Source organism: Eleutherodactylus coqui, chromosome 5 (assembly GCF_035609145.1).
Source record: "Eleutherodactylus coqui strain aEleCoq1 chromosome 5, aEleCoq1.hap1, whole genome shotgun sequence".
NCBI lineage: Eukaryota > Metazoa > Chordata > Amphibia > Anura > Eleutherodactylidae > Eleutherodactylus > Eleutherodactylus coqui.
This window is the reverse complement of record NC_089841.1, coordinates 8,283,176-8,301,081: the sequence shown is the minus strand read 5'-3', so window position 1 is coordinate 8,301,081 and position 17,906 is coordinate 8,283,176. Positions and strand designations below refer to the sequence as shown.

The window sequence follows — 17,906 nt, the reverse complement described above, 5'->3', positions numbered from 1 at the left end:
AATAGTGGTCTGGATCCTCCCTCAAAGAGGGGGTATGTTGTCCTTCAGCCAATAGTACTCAAAAGTGCAGTGGCTCCGCCTCTCAGGGCAGTATATTGGTATGGGCCTTATGTTGTTATGGATACAGGCCGCCGATCGGGACCAGTTTAGAACTAGGATTCCCGTTTCATATTGCAGGAGGTAACCATACCAGCTCAAAAATGACGATTTAAACAGTTTGGAGACACTTTACCCGATTTGAAACATTATCATATTACCGCCGTTTCAAGGAGGCTCGGCGGAGCGTCCGTCATTCCGCGGTCACGTGGGTACATTTAATCACATGACCTGGCATGATGACGCTCACCAGGTGTGTGTAATACAAACTTCATAGAGGGTAGGCCGAGGAAGGGATGTCTAGCGTCATCGCGCCGTCGCAAGGAGCTTGGAAGCACGTGACCGGCGCAATGATGTGTCCTAGGTGGGCGTGGTCATAGAGGAAGTTCGGGATACACCCTTACAAGAGAAAGGATTGTGCACGTCAGTGATGACGTCTTAGTAGACGCTGTCCTAGGTGCTGCAGCAGTTATGCAGATCCAGTGGGTACTATTAAATCCAGGGGTAAAGTGAATCGCCAATATTGTAAGGGACTATATATTTAGATTAGTCAAGAATGAAGAACTCTTAAAAGAACTACTATATTTGTGTATATACCAATTTAGAAAAAACTGAAGTGTGAAGTCATTGGCATATTGGAAAAATATACATTTTTTGAGCCCAAATGTGTTATTTTATGGACCTATAGTAAGGATTAGTATCCACAGGGCTAAAATGACCTTATGTAATAATGAAGATAGTGTCCAAAAACCGATCCTATGAATAAGTAGGAAGTGTAGATTCATATTGCAGATAGGATTATCAAAGGTCTAACAGGGATAACAGGTATATAATATATGTAGAATCCCCATAAATCGGATTGGCATGTGTGGTATTACTGTAACTCCTAGTAATATACGATACATAGTATCGGAATTAACTATGGACGAAGGAGAAAGGGCTAAGGAAGCCTCAGATCCAGAATAGCGACAGAGCTACAAAATGGAGATATATATAGGGCTAGTGATTGTTGGAAAAGTTGATGTGCTACTCTAGCAAAGTTAGGCAGTCTGAACTCCATGGTGATTAGAGACGGAAACTTGTGGGTGGTAAGATGGAACAATTGGAGACGTATAGGAACAGATGTCGGCAAAATGGATCTACAGGAAACTTGAAAAGGATATGATCTCATTTAGATCTCTTGGTTGCACACAATCAATACGGTATGTCCATTGTGTCTCCTTTTGTAGGAGCTGTTTGTCGAGATCTCCTCTTCGTCCGTAACTCCTAATAGATTCCACTCCTTGGAATCTTAGTAGGTCCGGATTTCTCTCATGGAACTCTCTCATATGATTGGCAACAGGTGTTTTATCCCCTCGTCTAATATTTCCAAGGTGTGCAAGAATCCGGTGTCTGAATTCTTGCCTGGTTTTTCCTATATAATTTTTCCTACATGGACAAGTCGCCATGTACAATAAGTGCGAGGAGCGGCAGTTGAAAACTTCTCCCATGGCGTAGGACTTGCCCGTCGCGACGCTTGTAATCATATCGCCTTTCAGGATATTCTGGCATGCCAAGCAGTCAGAACACAGGAAGGTCCCTTTAAGGTCTAGATCTATTGAGCCAGGTGTCAGGTTGCTGTATCTTTAGATGGCTCTTGACCACCATCCTTAATACTTCTGTCCCTTCTAAAAATAAGTGGATTAGGTGGTAGCATGGCCTTTAGATCAGGGTCCTCCTGGAGGATCCCCCAGTATTTCAAAAGTATATTATACATGTATGGAACTCCATTATCATATGTGGAGATGATGCATAATTGATTATCCAAATCTTTCTTTCTGGGGACCAATAATGCCGATCTGTTTTTGTTTTTCTGAGAATTGATACGCCTTCTTTATAGAGTTGTTTAGATAGCCTCTACTCGCAAATCTGTTCCTTAGATCAATGCTACTGTGTTCAAAATCTTTAATGTCTGAACAATATCGTCTCAGGCGCAAAAACTGGCCTTTCGGGATGCCGTTTCTTAAGGAGTAAGGGTGGGCACTATCCCATGCCAAAAGGCTGTTGGAAGCGGTAGGTTTTCTGAAAAGGGTGGATTATAAATGTCGTCCTGGTGTTTTGATGATACGGACATCTAGAAAGGAGATAATCCTTTTGGCTTTCCATTGGAAGTTTCAGGTTAATGGAGTTGATGTTTGGAATATCAACAAACTCCATAAAGGATTCCTTTGTCCCTGTATACAATATTAGTATATCATCAATATACCTAAGCCATAACGGGATGTTATCCGTCCATTTGGTATGATTGTCCATAAAGACCATCCGTGTCTCCCACCAGCCCAGGAACAAATTTTGCGTAAGATGGGGCGCAAGGGCTCCCCATCGTGGTGCCCCTGAGCTGGTGGAAGAGATGGCCATCAAATAGAAAATAATTTTTCATCAGGACAAAGGTCAAGACATCTAGGACAAATTGGTTATGATGTCCAAAGGCATTACCCCTTTGTTTCAGAAAATATCCAACCGTCTCTAGTCCAGATTCATGGGGAATAGAACTATAGTGTCCTTCCACGTCTAGACTTGCCAAAAGGGTGTCCTGGTTCTGCGTGTATACCATCGATCAGCCTAAGAACATCGGTTGTGTCCTGGACATATGATGGAAGTGCCGAGACAAATGGACGTAGAATACGGTCGATGTATATCCCCGCATTTTTCGTCATATTATCCACCCCAGATACTATAGGCCTGCCTTTCAAAGGGTCCAGGCCTTTATGGACTTTAGGCAGGCCATAGAAGGTAGATATCTTGGGGTGAGGTGGTAGGAGGAGATCAAATTCAGCGGAGTCAATACAGCCCCAGGATTTTGCTTGCTGTAAGATTTTTTTGAGGTCATTAAGTAATACGTCAGTTGGATCAGATGTTAATTTTCTATATGTATCATGATCATCTAGAATATGATTACACATTGTAATATACTGAGTCCTGTCCATCGCAACGATGTTCCCACCTTTATCGGAGGGTTTAATTATAATGTTTTCAGGGTAATTTTATCTTTTATACGTGAGATTTTGTGGGAACCTTCTTGCACTGCTCAATTCAGCTAGGGTATCCGCTGGTGATGCCATGGAACTTTTTCTTGGCCGCAACTAATCCCACAATGTTCATCAAACTTTGTGAGGCCCGTGACACAGCAAGTAGGTCATAGTACCACAACTTTGGCTGGTATACTTCATCTGGCTCCACCTTGTTATATGCTTTCTTAAATGTGGTACGCAATTTCTGAATTTAGGCTTTGACCATTTTCTGGTCAATCAGCTGTCCTGGAAAATATTTTTTGAAAATTTCTATCAGCTTCTGGAAGGCTGCATCATTCTTTGGTCAGTTACTGTATTCTCGGCTAGTAACCTTTTTTTTTTTTTTTTTTAGAGCACAGAGTTCAGGAGCCATGTAAGGAATATACCAGGACATAGAAGGGACACTGGTGCCCTGAAGACAGGTGAGTCCAAAGTCTGCCAGGTTTATGCTGTGACACTCTGCATCCTTCAGTAGCATGTTATCTAGCTTGATATCCCGATGGACCAAGTCTTTACTGTGCATGAAGCCTAGAGCACTGGCTATCTGAGGAACACATCACTTACACCTGTCCTTCTGCATCCTGACCTGAGCAGAAGACAACACGAGATCATATAGGTGAACTACGGTTAGGACACTCTTATTAACAAAAGGGCTTATGACTCCAGTATTTTACATAATTATATAAAGTACCTCACGTAAATTTTTGAATATTCCATTCATCTGTTACAGTGAAAGGGGTTGTCAGGCAATAAGCCATAACTTACATTGGAGATGACACCCAGCTCACCCCACTTCCTGTCTGGTGAAACTGCCTAGGTATGGAGGTCACATATGGTTTCATCATGGACATATATTTGAACTCTACTGCATGATCTATCAGAATGGTAACGGTGGCCACCAACCTTCCCAAAAACATTTACAGCTTCATAAATGTGGAAAATATGGAGGATATGATCTCACCTTAGCTCTAACAATAGACAGAAGATTTCCTGCTGATGAAATCCTTACTAGTGTGGAATACAATGTCATGAGTCCGGATGATGTGCGGGTGACAGCTGAGGGTGAGAGAGATGCCGTATTCCAGGAGGAAGTTATCAGATGGGGTTTTATCCTTCGCCAACATTTTTACAGCCACCATCTCATCTGTGAATATGAAATGATTATCATAACCATCACATTCCATGACTTTCCAAACCATCCAGAAAACAGATTAATAACTTTACACTGGTGGAAGATTTAGATAGCAAAGGTAGATGTAAGTTATGAATGGAAGTCACATGTCAGGTAAAGCTGGGAGCATAGCTAAAGAGGGAGACCTACCACTTCACCATGTAATCAGATGTAGGGTGAGTACTGTCACGTAGCAGGGCAAGAAAGGAAAGGCTCTTAGATTGTGGAGCGACTGGTATCCAACTTTCTAGACTCCTGAAAAGCAACCATGAGCCACAACTCTACAGCAACCCACCTGGCCCTGCACTTACTATCGATCCCGCCTTTGGTCCTCCAACACTCTGCAATATTGCAAGCTGGCAGTCGTTAGAATACAGACTGATTTCTATCTAGCCTTCCCTGACTCCGGCCTGCATGCAAAGCGGAAGCTCAAATCACCACCTGATCCATTCTAACGCACTCCAGAGCTCTACAATATGCATATAGCTGCCACCACCAATTTTGTTACGGTAAATTGGAACCCGATCTATGACTTATAAATACAATCTTTGGAGAATACGGTTTTGTGTAACACGGACGGGGCTCACTAATTAATTTAACGTTTAATTCTCAAAGAAAAGAGCAGCGCTTATTTACAGAAAAAATACGAAAATGATGTTATAAGATAAATGGCAAGAGACTTACATATGATATCACAAACAGTAAAATAGCAAAGATTAAAAGAAGAGTGTTACCATTCTTTGGCATGGAGTCGCGTCAGAACTGCGGACCAGACCTCACATATAGTGACCTCCAAGGGGCTGACCCTGAGCACACATTGTGTGCGATTTTTACTCTCACTGGGGTAACTCCCATTTAGTGCCTTCCAGCCCCCGTGGGGGATGGCTTACCTTGGAACACATAATCCCTGAAATACATATTTCCTTCATAACTCCGTGTGGTGTGACCCACCATGAAAATATGGCAATGGTGTTTCCTGTTGTGATTTCACGTGTGTTTTGAGCCCACACGAGTAGTTTTGGACGCATCTGGTCCGAGATACGCAATTCTCAGTTCCTGAGAGTCGTGCCAATATGGAAGTCCCTGCAAGTTTTCTGCAGTGATGCCATATTCCACAGAATATCCCCGTCAGTGGGCTGCGATGTACAGATCTTTCATAATTCCTAAAGTACATTTTTTTTGCCCGAAGGGCACGTTCTTTTGTTAACTTTGCCTCCAACAGTTATCTGGTCAGTTAGGACCATTTGGACCAGTAAGGGAGGGAAAGAGCTGCTGAGGTGTGAAGCCTGTTTCCTCTCATCTCCTAATATAAACATTTGCTGGCTCTGGCTTCAGAGAGGCTATAGGACATCAGAGACCCCCTGTGACAGGCTCTTTGACGCCTGCTGCTCAAAGCTTTCTATAGCACTCAGCTTTCCTTTATGCGGAAAGGCATCTAACCCTTCGTTCTACAAACTAGACAAAATGACTGACTATAACCTCCACATCACAATACATATCTATGAATCACATATCTTTATCACTCTGGTATCTTTCTACCCTTCTAATATCTATCTAGTAAGGGAAAAGATGTCAACTCAGCTTTCCTAGTGTCCCGAGTGTGAGCTGATTGATATTGGACAGCTGGGGGGGGACACTTTATTCATCTCTTTTTACTACAACTACAGCTAACTAAACCTTTTTTCCCCCAAGTGAGGGAGCCTAGTTGTGGTTGTGGGTAAACCCCCTATGGCTTTACAATCTAAATACCTTTTATACATTAAACATTGGCCATAAATGGTGAAACTTTGATTGCTTTGGCCAAGAGTCAGATAGAAGTAATATATAAATGATCACTTGGGATTTCTGACATCCAATAGATATCTTTGCAGGCCCACAATTTCATAATGAAGACTTTGTCATATTCAAGGAAATGATCTAAACAAGAGCCGATCATTGAATAAATCAGGACAGACTTTCTACTTGAAAACGCAAAATAAGCACATTGAAGCTTCATCTTATCTTGGATATTTTGATCCATCTCATTAGGAAATACAATTGACCCTAGAAGAAAAACCTGAAGATCCAACACGACATTCTGTAGACAACCTATCTATATGGACAGGAAGGGCCTAAAATGGCTTGATGGTACATTCACCATCTTAGTAATCATCCTCTTATCTGAATGTTTGTGTTTGCCCATGAAGACCTTTCCATAGCATCCTTTTCCAAGTTCTTGCAAAAGTTCAAAATAGTCGGTCACTTCCATCATCCTCAGGCTCTCAGAGGTCTCAGATCAGATGCAGAAGGTTTTTTGCCAAGTTCTTCTTCACTTCATTGATGTTAGTGGCCATTCTGAATGGAATGTAGACATATAGCCATTACTTTACTGTAACAGAAGCTATTGAAATTGAGGACAGGGCCTGGTAAGTGGTTTTGAACAGTTAGTCCTGGTCACAAGTAATGTAAGTGTACTACAGACCCAACAGAGCAGGTGTTATGAAAAGGAAGTGAAATTTTCAGAAAGCTAGTTGCATCAATACGTCTCACTACTGAACATACGTTTAGAGAGAAGATTATACAGGGAAAATATTTTGTTTTGGGGGGTTGGTGGGGGTGATCCAAGGACCTGTAGAAAATACCTTTTAGAAAACCTTCACCTAGTGACTCAAGCCTCAAAAAACTGATGTGGTTGGTATATCTCACTGGCAAGCAGTCTTCCATATGGTACCTACACGAAGTAGTAACAAAACCTTGTGTACAACCCTTTTTAATCCCTTATATTATGATCTGGCAATTATACTCGCAAAAAAAACTGTAACAAAGCACAACCCTACCATAGATTGTGCCCATTATATTGTTGGTATTACTCTTATTGTTTTAATGATAACACTTAATCCCAAGCATATGATCTAAAATGACCTAAAAATCTAAAAATTAAAAGCTACACAAACCCCATTCATTAAAGCTCGAGCTAAATAGTACAAACGCACAAATCATTGCTACTCCCTATTCAATAATATCAGTGACCACCAATTGTAGCTTATCCAATGCCAATCATCGCCTAACGCCACACATTAAAGGTAGTATTACAACTTTCTGTTAGTTCCCCTGCCCTACTCTATGGCGCTCATTACCGGCCGGGATGGCTGATTTGTGATAGCATTACACCGCACAATCTTCCCTCTGGAGCATCAGTTAAGGCCATAGGACAAGCCTAAAAGTGTCAGACTTACTAAAAGGGATTTTTGCTTGTTTTTTTCTTTTTTCCCCACCCTGCACCACTCATTTCTGTGACTCCCTTGAAAAGAATGAGGATTGTTTGTGCATCTTGGGTGAGTTTCTCGGCCGCGTGAAACCCGCCTAAGGGTGACTACCCACTAGCGTTTTTTTTTTTCCTGCAGGGTTCTTTGGGCTATGGGACTTGCAAAGCTAAAATCGCGATCGCGCAAAATCGCGGTAAATCGCGATTTTAACATAAGTCCCATAGACCCCTGCAAAAAAAAAAAGCTGCGAATTTCGCAGTGAAAAAAAACGCTAGTGGGTAGTCACCCAAAGAGTGATTCTGTAAAACCAGCCGCTTGGTTCAGAATCTGCTTTTTCATTTATAGGCAGTTTTATAACCCAGATGTCTTAAAGATCTCCTCCTCTTTAGTGTTGGATACTCCTCTGCTTTTAAATTTAGAATCTGCAATAAGGCTCCTGGGATCAGGCTTGTCATGTGTCTAAATCAGTGATCGTCATATATACACATGGGTCTGACCATAGTGGTGCTTTGGGGTGTGGTGGTGGGGGTTGGGGTTCTGCTTGCTGGTGATGAAAACATGGCCACTGATCAATAAGGACATGGAAATCGTGTTGTGGATGGCAGTACTGAGGCCTCCAGCACACATCATATGTCTGAGTGGATATTTGCATGCTCTCAGGAACACACCGGATGATGCGGGTTATAGTGCGTGTTACGGTATCCTACCCGATGATACGCCGGCCCGGGTTGTCCTAGAACTTACCCGCAACCCCTGTCCCTGCCTACTTGCCTCCACTCCTGGCTAACCCCAGGTGGGCAACTGGGCAGCGATCCCTACACTCACTAGGGACCAAGAGGGACGCTGGCGTACCTGGATGGAACGGGGTAGAATACCGACAGGACGGGCAGATTAACTAACCCAACAGAAAATGACCGAGGCAGATGGGATGACCTGACAGATATATAGCAAACAAGCTGACAAACTGGAGACTGACACAGGCAGGATGCAAGCACGCTGACAGAAACTGGCAGTGAATGGACCTCACTGCAAGCCTTATAAACAGAAGCCTCCGCCCAGGGGTGGAGAGAGGGAGGCGACTACCTCCCAGCAGGATCTAATATACAGGAGCTTGTGCATGGATCCGCAATCAGACGTGCGCACAGCGCCGCCCGGACCCACGAGCGCACGTACCGCGCAGACCACTGGCCTGCGCCCTTGGCAGCCGGACGACAAGCCGGGGGGATGCGCCCTGACCGCGGGGCCCGGGAGGACCCGCAGCCGCCGCATGCTAACGGTGACCTTCTTACACCGTGCCCACTGACAGGCCTTAGTTAGAGCTACCAATTCTGCTGCCTGCGCAGAGTAGTGCTTTGGCAAAGACTCTGCTATTATAGTCTTTTCTAGTGTAACCACAGCATTTTTGGTGGCATTAGTCCTATCGGGGTTCTTTCTGGATGACCCATCTACAGAGTGTATTCAGAGTCTGCAGGAGGTGTCTTGTAGGTCTGGCCTAGGTAGAACCTTTTGTGCTATTTCTCCTAGACAGTTGCGATGTGTTCCGTCTAAAGAAATGGGCAATAAGGTAGATGGATGGAGTGTAGTACATCTCAATTGTCAGGTATGGCTGTGAGAGCAGTGGTGTCATGCATGAAAGATGTCTGGAAGGACTGAGATATGAGATTTTGTTCTGTCGTAGTATGACTGCCACCGCATGAGGTACTTCCAATGTAAGTTCGTGGAATAAGACTATAGCCGCAGATGATTTGATTTCCTCAGCTGCTGCTATGACTGCCTGCACACACGGTGGGAGCGCTCGGGCCACTGCATGTAGTCTGGAAGAGTAGTATGCCAGTGGTCTCGGTTTCCCACCATGTTCTTGAATTAACATAACTTATAAATCCTTCCCTTGAATCAAGTCTGTACGTAGGGTTTGTTGTAATTTGGCCGTCCCAGGACTGATGTGCCCACCAGAGTTTGTGTCAAGGTAACAAAAGCTTCCTCAGAGGATGTCCCACTGGATCCCGCCAGCAGCAGCCAGGGCCTCATCATAAATGAGTCTGAGGGGAGCTGTCAAGGATGCAGAATTTGGGATCCAGGCTCTGCAGAAGTTTGTCATTCCCAAAAAAGACATCAGTTGTGTTTGTCTGTGGAGCTTCCAGGATCGCTTGTTTCCTGGTTTTATGCAAATGCCGACCTTCATGTGAAACATTGTAGCCCAAATATTGGTTTGACTATACTGGAGTTTTTTCCTGTTCCCCATGTGACCCTGCTCATGGAGAAACTTCAGGAGAGCTATTGCCTTCTTCTCTGCAGTCTGCTGCCAACAGTATATCATCAACATAGAGGAGCAACTGACTGCCTCCAGGAGGCTGAAATAGGGCTGTTTGCAGACATAGCCTGCAAGGTTGTGGGAGACTCACACTAACCCTGTGGAACTCTACGAGAAGTGTATCTTTTCCCCTTGTATGTAAAAGCAAACCAGAATTGATGATCAGGGTGTAGCGGTATGCTAAAGGCATTACTGATATCGGCAGCAGTGAAATGTGTAGACTCTGGTCTGAGGTCATTGAGTAGGGGGTGTGGGTCAGGGACTGTGGGTGCTCTGGGAATTACCGCCTTATTTACCTGTTGTAAGTCTAGCACCATCCTTCAGCCGGTGGATGGGGGGGCTTCCTAACAGGAAATAAGGGTGCATTACACGGAGTGTCTGGGCAGCGGGCTAGGACTCCTGCTTCCAATAGTTATGTAATTATTGGCTCTATCCCAAGTTCTGCCTTCTGAGGGTGTGGTCTCTGATTTTGGCGGAAGTTAGATTTGGGAATTATGATGGGAGCCACACCTTTCCTTAACCCAACATGTGCTGGACCCTTTGACCATAAGCTGTCTGGTATTTGTTCTACATCAACCTCTTGCGTTTCACAATTGTCAGGGCTGTAATGTTTTCAGGGGTTACAGCAGCAGGTTTAGCAACAAGACTGATGTTTATTGTTGCATAAGCCTTTAGCTGTGAATTTACCCAAATACCATCAGGTCTCCTTTTTAACCTTGTCCTTACTCTTTCTGCAAGCTCTCACAAACTGTCCTAATTCCTTCCATTCAGCTATTGGGAGAGATGTGCGGGCTTAGACCTTTGAACAGTGGCTGCATATGATCGGTCAGAGTGCAAGCCGCTGAACAATAGCCACTTGTATCCCAGAAAATCTGTTCTACCTTGGTGAGTTGGGGTCTCACTAAAGAGTACCTTTTCATATTTAGGATCAGGGCCAATGCAGTGATGGCTTTGTTTCTGCTGAAATTTCACTACAGGACATGACTCGGGAAAGTATGACCTGGCATTGTACTGATTTGTTTGTTTCTGGATTTGTCATAGTAACCTACTCTAAGAGGGACTCTCTGGGCCATACCACTAACACCCCTCACTATAATGTAATTATTACGCTTTTGAATTTTAGGTACGTCACTGGGATGTATTAATGTTCTAGTGGCTCCTGAGTCCACTAAAAAAGTAACCATCCGACCATCCATTTGCAGATCTATCTCAGACAGGGTAGAAATTGCCAAGAGATCCTCCAAGTGCTGCACATCAACATCCTCTAGTCATTGTCCCCAAGGTGTCTGATGGTCTGCACCTTGTTTATCAGGGCATTCCCGAGCAAAATGACCAGGCTTCCTACAATTCCAATATACATTTTGCTCTCTGGCCTACATTTGTCCCCTGCCTCTTCCCCTGCCTTTACCCCTGCCTCTACCCCTGCCTGTGACCTTTTTGACTCTCCTGGACCATTGTATCACATTCCTCCCCCTGTATAAACGCTCACCTCCCCCCTTCCTTCTCTTTTTCCCTGTAAAACTTTTCTGCATGTTTTAAATATTCCAAAACCTCCTGCAACCATCCTGTTCTAAGGATAGCAATATGAAGGATATGTATAGAAGAGCGCTCACTGCGGAGATGCCAGGGATATAGTTGTCTGACGAGATACTTCTACGGTCAGACGGTCAATCTTCTCAGATAAAACCAAAAATTTTAAAGGTGCTCCGAAGAGATCTCATATCATTGATGAGACGGCAGCCAGAGGAAACTCCATTCACAGGGTGAAGGAGACAATAAAATAGCAAGACAAAAAAGGGAAAAATTCCTCAGCGCTCACACCAAATAATGTGTATGCAGAAATGGATAAAAGATAGAACTTACTCGGTGGAGGCGCCTATAGCCAAGGCGCCTCCCAATCCAGGGTTAACTTATCACACGGAGATGAAAGCCAGCGGTAGCGGAGGTATTTCCACAGCTTTTAATATGTGCAATCGAAGTATACACAACGCGTTTCGGCCAGGAGGCCTTTTTCAAGTGTACAGGTTACATGAAAACATACAAATATATAGATAATTACCTAAAAGATGATGTGTTCTATGGCGAATCCCATCTCCCGTTTGTATAAAGGGGAGGGTCGGGGGAGTGAACAAGGGAGGAGAAGGCGCCGAAATTTGGTGCGATACTCCTTCCGGGAAACCCCTGATGACGTCGATATCACGTGTGAACCCGCATCACTACGGGCGCATGGATATCTTTTATCCATTTCTGCATACACATTATTCGGTGTGAGCGCTGAGGAATTTTTCCCTTTTTTGTCTTGCTAAAGGATAACAATATGCTTTTGTTATGTAACCTCCAATCTCTTTTTTTTTTTTACTCCACTTACAATAGCATTCTTCAGCTGTTTCTTATAGGCTGCATTTGGGTCCTCTCTATTTTCCTGGTCTCCTCTGGGCTCTTCCAGCCCAGTGTATATGTTAAACACGTCCTTTAACTTGTGATAATACTGGTCTACATCCTCATCCTCTTTCTGTGTACATCTATTTATCTCTACCCAATTTGTCCTCATAGCCATTCTATCTCCACATCTTTGAATTAAGTTATTTGTTCTTTCCTCAGGGTCCTGATTATTGTGAGGGAGGGGTCCCCCACTTACATCTCTACCATTCCAATTTCCCTCTACGGAACTCCAATCAGGTCCCAAAATCCTTCTAGCTGTCCTCTATTTCTTCCCCATTTAGTTTGTAGCTTCTCATACGTCCTCTAAACTGCTCTTCAAACTGTCTTGGGTCCCATTTAGGGTGTTTTATGTGTTCTGTGGCTTTTCCTACGTCTTTTTTTTTCTGTCCATGGCCGATAAACGTCTATGGTCATTGGTTGGGCCTGGACATCCTCAACTTCTTCTCCCGCCCTGGGATTAGGGACATCTATCATGGGGAACTCTTGGGTCAAAACACCCATAACCTTATTAAGCCATTCCTGTCCTTCTGTAGTTGTCCTTATCATAGTCCTGTTCATCCCACCCTTACATGTAGGTTCAGAACTGGAAGGGGGACTGATTTCTGTGGTGTCAGTACTGTTCTGTCCTCATCGGACTTTGTTTTAAGTCCAGATTGATAGGCTGGTGGTGGAATTATGTCAGGGTTAGTAAGATGTTGGTTTACATGACAAACTACATGGTCCTCATCTACTAAAGGCATAATTTCAGTCGTTTTAGACTTATTTTGTCTATGGGCATTGTGACTGAGCTTCTGTGAACCATGCCTGAGCAGCGGAAAATCCGTATTTCTGCTGTTCTTTCTGACTGCCTCCTTTTATTGTGTCACATAACTCCTTACACTCATGGACAGTCAACTTCTTTTTAAATCCAAATTTCTTGTGCCACCTATCACAATACTTTACATAATCAGGATTTATCTTGTGCATGTATTTCCTGACTCCCTCGAACTTCCCGCCGTTGACAACAGCAGCACATGCATGCACAGGAAAATCCCTTACAATTCAAATTACCCATGGTTAGTATTTACTGGGTCGTACAACAAAAAACAAGCCCCTGACCGCTGAAATATACAATGAAACTGCAGGGGTTCCTGACCAGAATCAGTCCTTTGCTATATATACGAAGACTCTGAAATGGATCTGTTAAGAGTGAACACAGTATCATTCAGTATAAGACAATACAATTGAAATTACAATATGTTAGTAGATGGTAAACCTTTTACAATGTTTCCAGTAACTCTATAACATGCAATTAAGCCAACAAAAAATTATGATAAAGTGCAGAGTCTTCTACACACTCTATTACAATACAGATCCCTAGACAACACCCGTGTGTCATATTGACATTATTTAACTTCTGTTTTACGTGCACGGAGTAATTTATTTCCTGTAGCCTTCTCACACCGGCTATGGTCGCCATTATTGCCTCAAAATGACCAATTCACCCATCTTCAATTATAGATTACTGCTATCACTAGACAATTACCCATATAGAGTACTGCTATTACCATAGGCAACCTATTCCTCTATTTTACCTCAACTATAGAATTATAAAATCACCAGAAAATTCCTTAAAGTAAGGTAATACAACCTGTAGCGGACCAAGGCTCTATATTTCCATTGGCTATTCGGTAAGCAGCCAGTGGTTTTGGATTAGATTCATCACAACCAGCCCCTGGTAACACCTATTCAAGGAGGTCTTGAAGTTGGGAGTGCTTCAGACCCACTTACGGTCAGACTTATCTTCTCAGTCTGCAATGATGTTTTCCGTCTCGAAGGACCAAAAAGTTGGAAATATTTGCAGTTACCAATTAGTCTTGATCAGATACAAGTTGAAGTGTAAGGCCTTTTTATTGTGTGTGTGTATATAATATATGAGAGAGATACAGAGACAAATACATATATACACAGCTAACACATGGCAGCTATGCAAAAAGGAAATTGTCTACCGCTTTATGGTCATTCCTGCTTATATGGAATTAAAAATCCCCCCCCCCCCCCCACCAATCAAGTAAAAAGTGCTGAGCTGACAATTCAACCCAATATCCACATATTGAACTTAGTCTTACAATAGGATAAGATAAGGGGTCTAAAGGTTGTTTCTCCAGACACACTAACCTTACCACAAACTGTCTCCTTACCATAAAAAGCTTTGTTAAAGGTCATCAGTGGCTTAGAGACTAAATACACAATAGGAAAACTAAATAATGATCTCATAGTATAGTATTGCATTTGATCTATATATGTATGGAATTACTCCAACACTAGTTTACTGCTAAACCTCAATTAGTAAAAATGCAAAATAAACAAAATAACAAAGAGCAGAGCCTCCAGCCTGGATGGTAGGCTGGAGACCAATGGTCAGTCATATCAATCAGTGTGTCCTTTTATAGCCCAAGTTAGTGGCTCCAGCTACAGATCAAATCCATATGTCACTGAACACCTTTTATGCAATGAACTATATGTTGGTATTGTATTCATAAATCGATCAATATGTTGCAGGAGCTAGCCAATCAAAATCTCCTTATAGAGTGCATTGGACCTGTCTGTAGATTAGTATATAGCTTATCCTCAGACTGCATGCTGCGATGTAATGAGTCATGTGATGGAGTGTGGGGCGTGTTCAAAAGTGACAGTTGTCACGTGATCCCCATACTGTCGCTAGACCATGTGACTTAATATACATTATCACGCAGCCTGGCAAGAGATACTTGGGAACTCCCTCAATACTGTCACATGACACATATAGCCACGTCAGATGGATGACTCAGCAGCGCATGCACCGCTATGTGGAAGAGCCTCCCTGCATGAAACAGACGCTAACTAATGACGTAGTAGAACACTCCTCCAGACGGGAAAGCCCTGTTATAGTAGTAGGGGCCAATACAATGTCTTGAGGAGGCAGAACAATACCTGTAATGATGATGCACCAAGCAAATCAGGCAAAAATCCATAATAAAGGCTGATGCTACATGAATCTCTGTTATATATCCACATTTTGGATTAAGATAAACCAGGTTCACGTAAGTGTTATAATATGTAAAAAAATAAGGTCCAACATGTTGGCAAAAGGTAGATTCGGCATTGCATTGAGTTAGCCAACCCAACATGAAAAGAGTGCAGTGGAGGGGAAACTGACAAGGGACTGGGACCCCAAAGGAACTAAGGGCAAAAGGTATTCTATATTAGGTGTAGATCTACATCAGGAGAATACTCCACATATGGGGCAGAACACTTTACAGTTACCCAGGGGCAGTAATTAGAGGAAACAGGGGCCCACACAGAAACTTCACTGGTGACACGCCGGCTCTGCTCTGCATGTGTCGGCTGGGGGGCAGTCTGCACAAAGAGCCAGGAGGAGGTGAGCCATAGTGGTCAATGCAGGGGCATGGCTCACATCCCACTGCGAGAATTTTCACAGCGGGATCCGACCATCTACAAGAGGCCATATTGTCTTTTGGATGGGAGTCAGACAAGGAAATGTGTGGATGAGGAGGGAAGAGAGTGGTGGAGCAAAACCCATACAGTTGTTTGTTGTGAACAACGATACTATATGTGGTGAAGAGAGTGAAGTGGTACCTTCAGTAGTGGAGGTGCTGCCTGACCAGATGACGCACCACCGGGGGGCGTGATAGAGTAAGAGAATAGAACTGAAAAACTGGCAGTGGGGAAGGCGTAACACTCCAGGTTAAAGCAAGTAGGAAGTGACCAAAGGTTTGGGAAACTTAGGCTTCTATTTAATAAAGTACGTGATCAGCTTATGAAAACGCGTTTCGGAAAGAACCTCTTCGTCAGTTCAGCTGGGGTTTAAAACATACAAGCTATAAAATACACATTAGAAGGCAGAGTGGGAGGTAGAGGGTTGGAGAGTAGAAGAAAGACTATACTATATGTATTTGTTATATAAACTCATGCGGGTTAAAAGTCATAAATGACTGCTTTATATATATATATCACCTTAGTGCATTGGTATATGTAAAAAATGATAGATGGAAAAAATGAGTGCATAAAACTATCTTTAAAAAAAATTGGTCTAAAATCAATGACCCTAGGTATAGTAAGACTATTCACCAAAACTATGAAAAAGGTGGAAGTACATAGAAAATAAGTATATCTATATATATAAAATTGAATGTATGCGTGTCTGTGTGTGTGTTTGTCCTTTATGCGCTACTACACCATTCATCCGATCGCCATGAAACTTTGGGAAGTTGTTGAATACACTCCTGGGAAGATTATAGGCATAGTACAAATATTCTATGATAAATGGCACGTGCGCGAGCGTCGTCGACAGTTACGCCCCCCCCCCCCCCCCCCACGTAGATCGTTCGATTTCCATCATTGCCACTAATTCTCTCACTTCCCGATGTTGTAGAAACATGAAATTTGGCACAAGCATTGATTATGTCATAAATAGGAAAAGGTAATGGGTCCCAACTCGATTATTCAATTGTAAGCGCCAAAGAATTAGCGTCCAAATTTTACGTACGGAATGTAATTTTCTCGCTTCCTAATGTCATAGAAACTTGAAATTTGGCACGAGCATTGATTATGTCAAAAATAGGAAAAGCTAATGGGTCCCAACTCGATTATTCAATTCTATGCGCCAAAGAATTAGCATCCAAATTTTACGTACGGAATGTCATTTTCTCACATAGAAACTTGAAATTTGGCACGAGCATTGATTGTCATAAATAGGAAAAGCTAATGGGTCCCAAGTCGATTATTCAATTCTATGCGCAAAAGAATTAGCGTCCAAATTTTACGTACGGAATGTAATTTTCTCACTTCCTGATATACATAAATGAATGTATGTCTGTCTGTCCTTTATGCATTCCTACACCATTCATATAATCGCCATGAGACTTTAAGAAGTTGTTGAATACACTCCTGGGAAGATTACTGGCATAGTACAACTATCCTACGATAGGTGGCGCGCGCGTGCGAGCATCGTCGACAGTTATGCCCCCCCAGACAAAGATCGTTTGATTTCCATCTCAAGCACAAAAGCAAAAGGCATTACGAGCAACGGGAGGCGTGTTCAACTACAAAATGATGCATCCGCCGAACGTATCACAAGACAATTGCTGGATATTGAGAATGCTGAGGTAAAATGAAAGCTGTGCTGTGATTGGTTGCTATATATTATACCGCTGAGGTAACATGAAAGCTATGCTGTGATTGGTTGCTATTTCTTATACTGCTGAGGTAAAATGAAAGCTGTGCTGTGATTGGTTGCTATTTCTTATACTGCTGAGGTAAAATGAAAGCTGTGCTGTGATTGGTTGCTATTATACTGCTGAGGTTGCATGAAAGCTGTGCTGCGATTCGTTGTTATATATTATACCACTGAGGTAACATGAAAGCTGCGCTGTGATTGGTTGCTATATATAATACCGCAGAGGAAACATGAAAGCTGTGCAGTGATTGGTTGCTATTTTTTATATTGCTGAGGCAGAATAAAAGTTGCGCTGTGATTGGTTGTTATTTCTCTTACTGCTGAGGTAACATGAAAGCTGCGCTGTGATTGGTTGTTATATATTATACCACTG

General features: G+C 42.9%; 1 long non-coding RNA gene across 1 annotated transcript in view; it reads right to left on the bottom strand.

Moving 5' to 3' along the window:
• Positions 1-17,906, bottom strand: part of LOC136627304 (uncharacterized) — a 49,274-nt gene that overhangs the window by 15,286 nt on the left and 16,082 nt on the right. Inside the window, exon 2 of the long non-coding RNA XR_010792770.1 lies at positions 4,108-4,290. This is a non-coding gene — a long non-coding RNA (uncharacterized lncRNA). The remainder of the gene's footprint in view (positions 1-4,107; positions 4,291-17,906) is intronic.